This window comes from Ambystoma mexicanum, chromosome 10, assembly GCF_040938575.1.
Source record: "Ambystoma mexicanum isolate Mex_15411 chromosome 10, UKY_AmexF1_1, whole genome shotgun sequence".
Taxonomy (NCBI): Eukaryota; Metazoa; Chordata; class Amphibia; order Caudata; family Ambystomatidae; genus Ambystoma; species Ambystoma mexicanum.
The window spans coordinates 995,289,158-995,301,956 of record NC_090932.1 but is presented as its reverse complement, the minus strand read 5'-3'; the positions used below and the strand labels follow the sequence as shown (position 1 = coordinate 995,301,956).

General features: G+C 54.3%; 1 protein-coding gene across 4 annotated transcripts in view; it reads right to left on the bottom strand.

The window, feature by feature from the left end:
• Positions 1-12,799, bottom strand: part of LOC138491912 (dehydrogenase/reductase SDR family member 4-like) — a 594,704-nt gene that overhangs the window by 295,104 nt on the left and 286,801 nt on the right. The gene's annotated exons all lie outside the window — the stretch shown is intronic.

Genomic DNA, 12,799 nt, shown 5'->3' with positions numbered 1-12,799 from the left:
ACATTTATTTTTTCTGCTTTAACTTTCTTTTATGAACAAGTGACACAGTGCTGCTGGAAATGCAGATATGCATTTATTTACTTTCTGAAAAAGGGCTCCCAAAAATATTTTGAAAAGCACAGCATTTCATTTGTTTATTTGATATACATGTCACAGTTTTGAAATGTTTCAGTTTTATGATGGGCAAATTCAATTGGAAGTGACAGAATGCAAAGGAAAAAAGAAAGACTTAAGAAGCACCTATACATTTGAATGTGCTATGCTGGTATGTATGCATTTTATTAATTAGTTTTTAATAACATGCCTAATATGGTACCTGAGTTTGGTTTCTAAGCGCGGATCCAGGATTCAAACATCTGTTGCTCTGCGTAGTCTTGTTCCCAAGACCAGCGTGTTGCCCCTGTTCTATCCTCCGTTCACAATACTCTGTAGGCATGTGCTGGCAACATATTAAACTGTGAGAGACAAAAGTGCCACTTCAAAATGGTCTACATGTCTACTTTATCTGGTTTTTCCTTATTTTTATGGACAAGTGACACAGTGCTGCGGTACATGTACATATGCATTTTTTTTACTTTCATCAAAATGCTTGTAAAAATAAAAAATTCAAATGCAGAGCATTGTAATTGTTTGCTGATTCATGTAAGCAGTTGATGAGTGCTGCACTGCATGGCATTTGCTACAGTGGTTAAAAAGATAATATGCTTATTGAGAAGTGTATTACAAGCTAAGTAGCAGGAACCTTCTAAATATATACTTGTGAAAGAGTTCAAGAAAATATTTTTTTAAATATAAGCATACCTGTACTATGTTTCATTAGATGCAGATTTTGTTGAATCTGGAAATAGAAATATAGGGCAGTTGCACGGTAGTTTTTAAAGCAGATGTCTTTCAATAACAGGAGATAAGTACTATGAAAGGTCAAGTGTACATCTGAAGTGTTGAAGTGAGATGACAGGGTTAGGTGCAGAGGTTGTGGAAGGATCAGTGGATTGATGTATAACTCTTTGAAAGCAGCCAATACGGGAGTGATGATGACATGAAAGTGGAAAGGGTAGAAGGGCTGCCCCTGTGCTATGGAGTCCGCAGACACTGCAGTAGTCCGCTGATGGCACTTGTTACATCCGGAACTTTTGAGGATGCATGATGTGGAAAGGGGACTGTGGGGATTAGCCAATCAGGTTTGCTGGGTGTGGTGTACACAAAGAAAGGGTAGCAGGGTTTTGTTTGCAGGAGTTGTGAGAGCAGTTATAATGGTTATGGCTATGTGTTTGAGAAGGCAGACTGTGTGGATTCTGGGAGACTGTTCAATTCAGTCATTGAAGGTGTATGGTGATAATAATGGCATCCATGGAAATATTGAATTGACAGAAGTGGAAGTTTCCTGGCATGCAGTTTGTGGCTCAGACTGGGAAAGCTTGATTTCATTCCGTGAGAGTTTGGCTCACTTCAAATGTCCAAAAATTGTGATTGTCCATTGTGAAGGGGACAGTTTGGGTTTGTGACTCCAGTGTATTTGCAAGTTATGCTGAAGGATTTTCTTTCAAAGCCGAATGCAACTGTTTCCTGCTGCTCAGATTTTTTTTGCGAAATAAATCAGAGACACACATGGAGATGTGCAACAAAATGTTTCACTCCTCAAATTGAACAATCAATGCACATTGTCTATAAAGGTGTATCTGCCTATTTGAATGCTGCAGGAATGTCCTCTTTTAAGAATGATAATATCAATTCTCAGGTTGTCCATTTTTTTTGTCCAGATGTAGTTCACTTCAAAGATGTTGGAAATGCAATTTTCCTTTACAATTTTAGGAATGCATTGAAGAGGTATCTGTGAGGACAAAAAAAACATAAAGCAAAAAAAAGGAATAAAAGGTGTTTGTTAAACCCCCCAAAAAGTTTCTTTTCACAGCCACCACTAAAGATTAAATAATGTATATTGTGTTTATTTTCTTTCCCCACCACCTTCAATTGGACGATCTGTCTCCAGACACCACAGTAGTCGGTGGATGACAAATGCTTCATCTGGGTCTTTTAAGGTTGTCTAGCATGGAAAGGGGACTGCGGACAGTCATGGTGTCTGCGGACACCGGAGGAACAGCCAATCAGGTTTCCTGGGTGTGGTGCACAGGAAGAGATGGTAGCAGGAGTTTTGTTAGCCGGAGTTGTGAGAGGATTGAAAATGGCCATGCAATGTCTTTCAGCAGGCAGAATGTTTGAATTTTGGGGGCCTCTTGTGTCCACTGGTGAAGGTGTATGCTGAGCAAAAAATCATGGATTCCCTGAATTGGAAGTGTTCTGGTACAGAGTGCGTGACATGAAGTGGGTGGACTTGCTCCCATTTTGTGCAAATATAGTTCAATAGAAGCATCCAGACATTATTATCATTCATTGTGGTGTAAACAGTTTGTGGAACGTTACTGGACTCTCATTGCAGTTTGCAATTCTATTTCTATTTCTATGTGTTTGTAACGCGCCGACAGCCCACAGGCATCAGGGCGTGGAGACATCCTGAGAGGAAAAGTAGCATATTAAGAGGGTAAGATAAAGCAATGTTGGTACGCGAGGAACAAGTCAGTCATATATATACCTAAGGAGGCCCTGCAGAGTCAGAAAGTTATTGGAAAAGATGTGTTTTCAATAGTTTCATGAACTTGCTATAATTACCTTCCAGTCTTAAATTCACTGGAAGGCTGTTCCAGGACTTAGCCGCTCTAATCGGGAAAGCTCTGCCACCACCTGCTGCTCGTTTGACCAATGGGACAACCAGGAGGCCTATGTCGGCTGATCTAAGGTTTCTCCTGGGTGTGTAGATAGAGAATTTCTCCTTAAAATATTTTGGGGCCTTGCCATGTAGGCATCTATGAACGATCGTCATGTCTTTGAAGAGGACTCGCTCTTCAATTCTGAGCCAATGAAGATCCTTCCTTCCCGATATGTGCTCTCCATATTTGATTTTCTTAACATGCGAACTGCATCATTTTACATAACCTGGCATTGTTGCAACTCCTTCTTGGTGGCGCCCACTAGCATCACATTGCCATAGTCCAAATGGGACAGTAGTCCTGTAGGAATACAAGACAGGTTTCCTGTAACTGAGCACAACTTTGCATTCAGTGCATCAAACCTTGCTTGCAAAAGCCTTTGGGCCATTTTGAACAGTGAATAATTGACACACCCAGGGCTCACTCTGAGTACTGGTTACAGGCACTTGCTGCACTTGATCCTCTACTTCTTCTTGACCCTCCTCTGTATCACCACACCGGTCCCCCTCTCCAGGTCCTCCAGGTTGTTGAGGTGGTGGTGGTGGTGGGGGTGGCTGGGACGGAGGGCGGCCATAGAAGATGCCATTTTTAGCAAGACTGCAGATCTCCCTAATAGCTTTCCAATGCAGGTGTTGTCTCCTGGATAGCCAGATTAAGAATGAGGAAAGGTAATGGGTGGGTCCCTTTAGTTGAATCATCCACGGACAGTCAAACAATCCGCGGACTACCGATTCACAAAAAGGCTTTGAAATGTTGTAAAATGTTGCCAGATCAACGTAGAATGAATCTGGGAACTGTGCAAGGGCAAAAGGAAAAGTGTCAGCTTGAAACACCCTAGATTGGATGGGAAAGCATTCGCAAACATCACTGTCATGCCGCATGATGATGTCCCCTGATGTTCGCGGCCACGACAGGCGTCCCTGAACATCCTGCAGGTGGGAATCACAAGGTGCACATGTCTGGTGTCTGTAGAACATGCACGGTGTCCGTGGACAAATTAAAAAGTGCATCACACAAAAAAAGACATGTCCAGACTTCACACCTGTCCGGGGGCACCTCCATTTTGAGTGTGGAACCTGGGACAGTCGTGTAGTCCGAGGACTCTCAATGGGAGTTTTAAAAAGAGAGGGTAATACCACACAACAATAAACAAAACATTTGTAATATAAAAAATATATTTATTAAAGAAAGGGATGGGGTATCTTTCGGAATGGGAAACAAAATTGGTAGAATTAGGAATTTGTGAACAATAATAATGAGGAGAGGAAGAGAGTGTTGTTTCATCAAATCGTCTTTGATTAAAATGTTCAGAATTTGATGGGGGTGATTGCTGGGGACAAGAGGAACAGGTGCAAAAAGGATAGTGATAGGGAACATTTTTAATTGTATGATTTTTTTAACATATTGTAGAAGTTCATTAAAATCATTACTTAGTTTATCTAATTTTGTTGACAAGTTCACGATTTCAGTATTTACACTTGTGGATGCGACTTTTCTTTCTGATTCTAGGAACTGCAAATGATCAAACTGGGGCGTGCTTTAATCATGAAAACTATGTACTGTAAGAGAAATAGAAATAATTATTTCAGTAAGGTGTGTACAATGTACATTATTTGTTAACAGTAAAATATCTATTGTATACCACTGGAGATGTTGTTGTCGCTCATTTCTTCTTTTGGGAAGTTCTTCTCCAACCCTTCAAGTGTGCTTGCGATTTCTGTGAGAATAAAAAGTGCTTCTGGCTTATAACACATGTTTATATAATGAAAGCTGATATAACAGAGAGATAAATACAATGAACTTACTGTTTATTAAGAAAGTGTTGTTCAATAAGCACCTGATGTTTCTTGATCTACATGCAGAGTTGTAGTGAGGATTTTATATGAAGTATATCATTATGGTTTGTGATTGGTGCATTACATGGTAATGTGTGCTAAATAAAAAAAATGTATTTTTTAAAGTAAGTGTTTGTAAAAAAAGGTATATTTGCATGTTGTAAACATTAGATATGATTTTAAGTACATCTGTTTTTTGGTTGTTGGGTACATCTTCTTTGGGTCTCCCCTATGATTCTGAGCATTGTAAATGCCGCCCAACGTCCTCAGATAACTGCGCTGTTTGCGGACTCCATATCTGTCACATTGGAGGTGAGTATACTATAAGGAAGTTGTAGCAGATTAAGGGGCCGATTCATGGAACAAACGTGCGCCGAAAATCTACGCGCAAGTAGGCGCAAGCAGGCGCAAGCGGAAAAAAACAGGCGCACGCGCACGCGCGCGATTCATGGAAGTCCCTGCGCGTGTTCACCGCGCGATGTGCGCCAAACCCGTGCATGGCGCACAAGTCACTGCAACATCGCGAAAGGCGTGCGCGACGGTGCGCGACGCGCACAGTGAAAACGCACAACCTCAGCGCACACAGCAGAAAGTGGGCGGGACATGGGGCGTAACGCGCGGAATGGGGAACAACACGCGAAAATAAGGGCGTAACTGGGGATGCACTGCACGGAAGCAGAGGTAACGCCCACACGCACACGAACCACACGTATTCATGGAATGGAATAGGGCAAACCCACGCACAGCCAAAGCCGCGCACAAGCTGAAACACGTCCGCCACACGAAGGCAGGCGGTAGAGTCCCAGCGCATCAAAAAAGTGGCGCCGCGGGAAGTAAAATACGCGATTGAGCGGGGTACGTGTATTCCGGGGGTGCGCGGGAAGTTACACACGCGAATGAGCGGGCTACGTGTATTCCGGGGGTGCGCGGGAAGTGACACACGCGATTGAGCGGGGTACGTGTATTTCGGGGTTGTGCGGGAAGTTCCACACGCGATTTGGCCGGGTACGTGGATATCAGGGGTGCGCGGGAAGTTCCACACGCGATTTGGCCGGGTACGTGGATTTCGGGGGTGCGCGGGAAGTTCCACACGCGATTTGGCCGGGTACGTGTATTTCGGGGGTGCGCGGGAAGTTCCACACGCGATTTGGCCGGGTACGTGGATATCAGGGGTGCGCGGGAAGTTCCACACGCGATTTGGCCGGGTACGTGGATTTCATGGGTGCGCAGGAAGTTCCACACGCGATTGAGCGGGGTACGTGTATTTCGGGGGTGCGCGGGAAGTTCCACACGCGATTTGGCCGGGTACGTGGATTTCAGGGGTGCGCAGGAAGTTCCACACGCGATTGAGCGGGGTACGTGTATTTCGGGGGTGCGCGGGAAGTTCCACACGCGATTTGGCCGGGTACGTGGATTTCAGGGGTGCGCGGGAAGTTCCACACGCGATTTGGCCGGGTACGTGGATATCAGGGGTGCGCGGGAAGTTCCACACGCGATTTGGCCGGGTACGTGGATTTCAGGGGTGCGCGGGAAGTTCCACACGCGATTGAGCGTGGTACGTGTATTTCGGGGGTGCGCGGGAAGTGACACACGCGATTTGGCCGGGTACGTGGATTTCAGGGGTGCGCGGGAAGTTCCACACGCGATTGAGCGGGGTACGTGTATTTCGGGGGTGCGCGGGAAGTTCCACACGCGATTCGGCCTGGTACGTGGATATCAGGGGTGCGCGGGAAGTTCCACACGCGATTTGGCCGGGTACGTGGATTTCAGGGGTGCGCGGGAAGTTCCACACGCGATTTGGCCGGGTACGTGGATTTCAGGGGTGCGCGGGAAGTTCCACACGCGATTGAGCGGGGTACGTGTATTTCGGGTGTGCGCGGGAAGTGACACACGCGATTTGGCCGGGTACGTGGATATCAGGGGTGCGCGGGAAGTTCCACACGCGATTGAGCGGGGTACGTGTATTTCGGGGGTGCGCGGGGAGCAGCACACCCTCTACAGTGTACCCTCTACACCCTCCACGGCCCCTGCAGGTGGCTCACACCACAGGGGCCTACCCAGCACATGTCCTGCAGGCACCCCATCCACCATGGCCATGCCCACCAGCCAACCCACATATCAACTAGCACTACTGCCCACCAACGCATGTCCCCCTGCACCCCCAGCCACCAGGGGCAGCCTCCAGCAGGCCCCCACCCATGTCCCCCTGCACCCCCACCCCCTAGCATCCAGGGGCACCCTCCACCAGGCCCCCACTCATGTCTCCCCCCACCCCCCACCCCCCAGCAGTGCAGGGGCAGCCTCAAACAGGCCCCCACTCATGTCCCCCTGCACCCCCACCCCCTAGCATCCAGGGGCACCCTCCACCAGGCCCCCACTCATGTCTCCCACCCCCCAGCACTGTGGGGCACCTGCCAGCAGGCCCCCACCCATGTCTCCCACCACCCCCACCCCCCAGCATCCAGGGGCACCCTCCACCAGGCCCCCACTCATGTCTCCCCCCACCCCCACCCCCCAGCAGTGCAGGGGCAGCCTCAAACAGGCCCCCACTCATGTCTCCCACCACCCCCACCCCCCCAGCATCCAGGGGCACCCTCCACCAGGCCCCCACACATGTCTCCCAGCACACCCACCCCCCCAGCATCCAGGGGCACCCTCCACCAGGCCCCCACACATGTCTCCCAGCACACCCACCCCCCAGCATCCAGGGGCACCCTCCACCAGGCCCCCACTCATGTCTCCCACCACCCCCACTCCCCAGCAGTGCAGGGGCACCCTCCACCAGGCCCCCACTCATGTCTCCCACCACCCCCACCCCCCCAGCATCCAGGGGCACCCTCCACCAGGCCCCCACTCATGTCTCCCACCACCCCCACCCCCCCCAGCATCCAGGGGCACCCTCCACCAGGCCCCCACACATGTCTCCCACCACCCCCACCCCCTAGCATCCAGGGGCACCCTCCACCAGGCCCCCACTCATGTCTCCCACCACCCCCACCCCCCAGCCACCAGGGGCACCCTCCACCAGGCCCCCACTCATGTCTCCCCCCACCCCCACCCCCCAGCAGTGCAGGGGCAGCCTCAAACAGGCCCCCACTCATGTCCCCCTGCACCCCCACCCCCTAGCATCCAGGGGCACCCTCCACCAGGCCCCCACTCATGTCTCCCACCCCCCAGCACTGTGGGGCACCTGCCAGCAGGCCCCCACCCATGTCTCCCACCACCCCCACCCCCCCAGCATCCAGGGGCACCCTCCACCTGGCACCCACTCATGTCTCCCATCACCCCCACTCCCCAGCAGTGCAGGGGCACCCTCCACCAGGCCCCCACTCATGTCTCCCACCACCCCCACCCCCCAGCCACCAGGGGCACCCTCCACCAGGCCCCCACTCATGTCTCCCCCCACCCCCACCCCCCAGCAGTGCAGGGGCAGCCTCAAACAGGCCCCCACTCATGTCCCCCTGCACCCCCACCCCCTAGCATCCAGGGGCACCCTCCACCAGGCCCCCACTCATGTCTCCCACCCCCCAGCACTGTGGGGCACCTGCCAGCAGGCCCCCACCCATGTCTCCCACCACCCCCACCCCCCCAGCATCCAGGGGCACCCTCCACCTGGCACCCACTCATGTCTCCCATCACCCCCACTCCCCAGCAGTGCAGGGCACCCTCCACCAGGCCCCCACTCATGTCTCCCACCACCCCCACCCCCCCAGCATCCAGGGGCACCCTCCACCAGGCCCCCACTCATGTCTCCCCCCACCCCCACCCCCCAGCAGTGCAGGGGCAGCCTCAAACAGGCCCCCACTCATGTCCCCCTGCACCCCCACCCCCTAGCATCCAGGGGCACCCTCCACCAGGCCCCCACTCATGTCTCCCACCCCCCAGCACTGTGGGGCACCTGCCAGCAGGCCCCCACCCATGTCTCCCACCACCCCCACCCCCCCAGCATCCAGGGGCACCCTCCACCTGGCACCCACTCATGTCTCCCATCACCCCCACTCCCCAGCAGTGCAGGGGCACCCTCCACCAGGCCCCCACTCATGTCTCCCACCACCCCCACCCCCCAGCCACCAGGGGCACCCTCCACCAGGCCCCCACTCATGTCTCCCCCCACCCCCACCCCCCAGCAGTGCAGGGGCAGCCTCAAACAGGCCCCCACTCATGTCCCCCTGCACCCCCACCCCCTAGCATCCAGGGGCACCCTCCACCAGGCCCCCACTCATGTCTCCCACCCCCCAGCACTGTGGGGCACCTGCCAGCAGGCCCCCACCCATGTCTCCCACCACCCCCACCCCCCCAGCATCCAGGGGCACCCTCCACCTGGCACCCACTCATGTCTCCCATCACCCCCACTCCCCAGCAGTGCAGGGCACCCTCCACCAGGCCCCCACTCATGTCTCCCACCACCCCCACCCCCCCAGCATCCAGGGGCACCCTCCACCAGGCCCCCACACATGTCTCCCAGCACACCCACCCCCCCAGCATCCAGGGGCACCCTCCACCAGGCCCCCACACATGTCTCCCAGCACACCCACCCCCCAGAATCCAGGGGCACCCTCCACCAGGCCCCCACTCATGTCTCCCACCACCCCCACCCCCCCAGCATCCAGGGGCACCCTCCACCAGGCCCCCACTCATGTCTCCCACCACCCCCACCCCCCCCAGCATCCAGGGGCACCCTCCACCAGGCCCCCACACATGTCTCCCAGCACCCCCACCCCCTAGCATCCAGGGGCACCCTCCACCAGGCCCCCACTCATGTCTCCCACCACCCCCACCCCCCAGCCACCAGGGGCACCCTCCACCAGGCCCCCACTCATGTCTCCCCCCACCCCCACCCCCCAGCAGTGCAGGGGCAGCCTCAAACAGGCCCCCACTCATGTCCCCCTGCACCCCCACCCCCTAGCATCCAGGGGCACCCTCCACCAGGCCCCCACTCATGTCTCCCACCCCCCAGCACTGTGGGGCACCTGCCAGCAGGCCCCCACCCATGTCTCCCACCACCCCCACCCCCCCAGCATCCAGGGGCACCCTCCACCTGGCACCCACTCATGTCTCCCATCACCCCCACTCCCCAGCAGTGCAGGGGCACCCTCCACCAGGCCCCCACTCATGTCTCCCACCACCCCCACCCCCCAGCCACCAGGGGCACCCTCCACCAGGCCCCCACTCATGTCTCCCCCCACCCCCACCCCCCAGCAGTGCAGGGGCAGCCTCAAACAGGCCCCCACTCATGTCCCCCTGCACCCCCACCCCCTAGCATCCAGGGGCACCCTCCACCAGGCCCCCACTCATGTCTCCCACCCCCCAGCACTGTGGGGCACCTGCCAGCAGGCCCCCACCCATGTCTCCCACCACCCCCACCCCCCCAGCATCCAGGGGCACCCTCCACCTGGCACCCACTCATGTCTCCCACCACCCCCACCCCCCCCAGCATCCAGGGGCACCCTCCACCAGGCCCCCACACATGTCTCCCAGCACCCCCACCCCCTAGCATCCAGGGGCACCCTCCACCAGGCCCCCACTCATGTCTCCCACCCCCCAGCACTGTGGGGCACCTGCCAGCAGGCCCCCACCCATGTCCAACTCATGTTCCCCACCCAACATGTCATCACAGTCCAGATCCCTGGTCTCTATGGTCAGCCCCCAAATGCAAAACACCCACCCGAGTATTGCATCCACCCACTCATATTCTGCAATTACATCACAGAACACCAATTGCAAGTTCCAAAACAAACACATGTCCCTCACATACACCCAATGGGTGTCAGTGAATCTCAAAACACATAACATGAAATGCATGAAAACAATGAGACACCACACATTGAAGTGCAACAAATAAATAATGTATTAAAGGAAAGATGAATAGAAACAAAAATGAAGAAACTGAAATGTGAATGGAAAAAAATGAAAAGAAGCATGTCCGTCCAAAAAAAAGAAAAAATCAAAGAATATAGAAATCCAAAGTAATGTACTACAAAGTCAATGTCCACCAAACAAAATCCAATGTGAAAAAAAAACATAAGCCATTGATCCATGGATAATTCAAAAAAAAAAATATGTCCAAGTCCACAACTATGTACAAAGCAAGAAGCCAGGGTCCATCATCCCAACAAAATAAAGGAAACCTAACTAACTACACTAACTAATAAAAAAAACTATATACAAAAATGTGGCCAATGTCCAAAAGGTCCAAATGAAATAAAAACAAAAATGAAACTTAACACTACCTACATAACTATGTACAAGGGCAGCGGGCTAGTTCCACGGCTCACTTCTGGATGTGCCGGGCCAGGGCATCATCGAACTCCTCCTCTATGTCCCGGAGGCGGTCCACCTCCATGGCCCCGAGGGTCCGCAGGGCCGTCGACGTGTCCACCTCCAAAGCCCTGCGGATTGCCTCGAGGCACTCGACCCGCCTCAGGGCCCTCTGCATGGAGTTCTCCGCCCTGACCATTGAGAGCCGTGCCTCTTCCGCCCGCTGCCGCTCCGCATCTATGGCGTGGCCCAACCGCTGCCACACGGAAGACACTTTTTGTCCTGGGTCCTCCTGCCCTCCGGCCGATGCCTGCCCCTCCGATGTCGAAGGCCCCGAGCCTTCATGGCTCCCACCATGGAGCTGCTGCTGCTGTGCCTCTGCCCCTGCACTGCCTCCTGCTGCCTGCACATCCTCCGCCGGCTGGGGTGCAGTCGTTGACGTGGCCACCCCTGCTGGACGTCCGACTCCCGACTGTGGCAGGGATGCCTCCTCCACCAGCCTGGCCGCACCGTCAGAGGCAGCTCCACAGGGCACCCAGGTGACTGATGGGTGGGAAGATGGCACAGAGGACGACTGGCGCGTAGGGGGTCCAGCTGAGGAGGGGGTCGTGGCAAGCCCCATCAGACGGAGGAATCCGGCCTGGGTGACCTGTCCCAGCAGGCTGACGTGGTCAACGAGCCATTCGAGATGACCTGCAGTCTCTTCATGAAAAGACTGCAGGTCGCCTCGCATGGCCCGTTGACGCAACGCCACTCCAGCCAGGACAGGCTCAACCCGGGCCTGGATAGCCACGTCCGCAGGCAGGGGAAGGCCAGTTGACGTCAGCTCATCCCCTGCCTGAAAACTGGTCTGGACATGGGCATCCCTGCTGGTGCAAGATGATGCAGGGACAGGATCAGAGACAGGATTGCACACAGGCACCTCCGCGGCGGCCTGTGCTGCCTCCTGTCCCTGGTCCTGCACTGCACCACTAGCACCAGTGGGATCCCCACCCCCAGACCCCGTCTCCGGTGCTTGCACGGCCTCCTCCTCCACCAAACCCCCCACCAACCTGGATGACTCTGTGCCATCTTCCCCCGTTGGGCCCTGTGGGGTCCCAGCTGCCCCTTCTGCTGCCGAGGAGTCCAACTGCAACCTCCGCCTCTTGGACCTCCCCCCGGCAGCTGCGGCCTGGGACGCGGCACCGGACTCCTCACTCCCCGACGAGATGACAACCTGGGAGGGGAGCCGGGCCTTGCGTCTCCGGCTGGCGGTCGGATCCCCGCCGCTGTGCTCCACAGCACCTTCTCCGCCCTCTTCATCAGTTGACGCTGCAGACAGGGAGAAACAAAACACAGGCATCAGGGCACTGTACAATGTACACATACACACATGACAGTTGTACATGAGTGGCATTGGCAAACCTCTGACATGTCATCACAATCCCCAACACACATGTCATTACAACTTGCACACACGAGCCATACCACAGCCATGTTGCAACTGCCAACACCATCCATACACATACAACAGCATCAGCAGGCAAAGGTGAGCCAGACATCACATGCAACACAGGAAGTGCACCACACATGTACACACACCACCACACTTGCATGCATGTGTACACCTCTGCTAAGTGTCGCAGTGTTCAGACGGGCATCCATGTCACATCTGCCAATCAGGCTTCCACATACCGCTGTCACATGCATCCATGTTGCATCACTGTTGCACCCTTGTCAAATACACACACATGCACATGTACACAGCGCTGATACAATCAGCTGAAAACAACATACATGCGTGACATCACGGACATGTCTACTCACATACACATTCATACAGACTTGTGTGCCCACACAACTGCATTTGGCATGCAAGCCCACACACACAGGCACCATCCATGTCTCACACATTACAGCCCTCGCATGTGTCAGCCCCACGGCCCTGTACACCCGCACCCA